This window comes from Elephantulus edwardii, unplaced genomic scaffold (assembly GCF_000299155.1).
Source record: "Elephantulus edwardii isolate Elephantulus edwardi_28Jun2011 unplaced genomic scaffold, EleEdw1.0 scaffold00019, whole genome shotgun sequence".
Lineage (NCBI taxonomy): Eukaryota > Metazoa > Chordata > Mammalia > Macroscelidea > Macroscelididae > Elephantulus > Elephantulus edwardii.
Window position 1 is genome coordinate 27,651,366 of NW_006399769.1, and position 939 is coordinate 27,652,304.

Sequence of the window (939 nt, forward strand, 5' to 3'; positions counted from 1 at the left end):
ATATTTGTCCCCATTTCAAAGAAAAGTTATAGAACAGAATGTGGAAACTATCAGACAATATAATTAATATTACGTGCTCACAGAATACGGCCTATGATAATTAAAAAATGGTTAGAAAAGTACATAAATAGGGAACTGCCAGAAGTTGAAGCAGGATTTAGAAGAGGCCATTGGCATCAGGCATATCATTACTGTTGTCAGATGGACCCTGGATGAAAATAAAGAATGCCAGAAATATGTCTATGCTTTACTGACTATGCAAAGGCATTTGGCTGTGTGGATCATAACAAGTTATGGCTAACACTGAGAAGAGTGGGAATCCCAGAGCACTTAATTGTGCTCATGTGAAATCTATACTGAGACTAAGTGGTTGTTGTGCAAACAGAGCAAGGGAATAGTACATGATTTAAAATGAAGAAAGGAAGGCATTATGGTTGCATCCTTTCTCTATTTCTATTTAATCTATATTGTTGTTGTTGTTATGTGCCATCGAGTCACCTGCAATTCATAGTGACCTTATGTACATTAGCTCTTAACCCTGCTCTATCCTGAGCCAGACTCACTGAGTTCAACACACTTAATGCCATTGCCCCAGTCATTGTGTCAATCTGTCTCATCCTGGGTTTTCCTATTCTGTGCTGTCCCTCCACCCTTCTAAGCAGGATGTCCTTCTCGAAGGTCTGGTTTCTCCTGGCCACTTGCTCAAAATATGTGAGATGGAACTTCAAAATCCTAATATCCAAGGAGAAATTTGGTTTCACCATTTCCATGACAGACCTATTTGTTCTTCTGGTGGCCCACGGTATGTTCAATAGACTTCTCTACAACTAAAATTATCAATTCTTCTTCTGTCATCCTCATTGTCCAGCTATCTGATACATAGCATGTAATGTAATTGTGAAGATCATGGCCTGGATCAGGTGCACCTTAGTCTCTAGA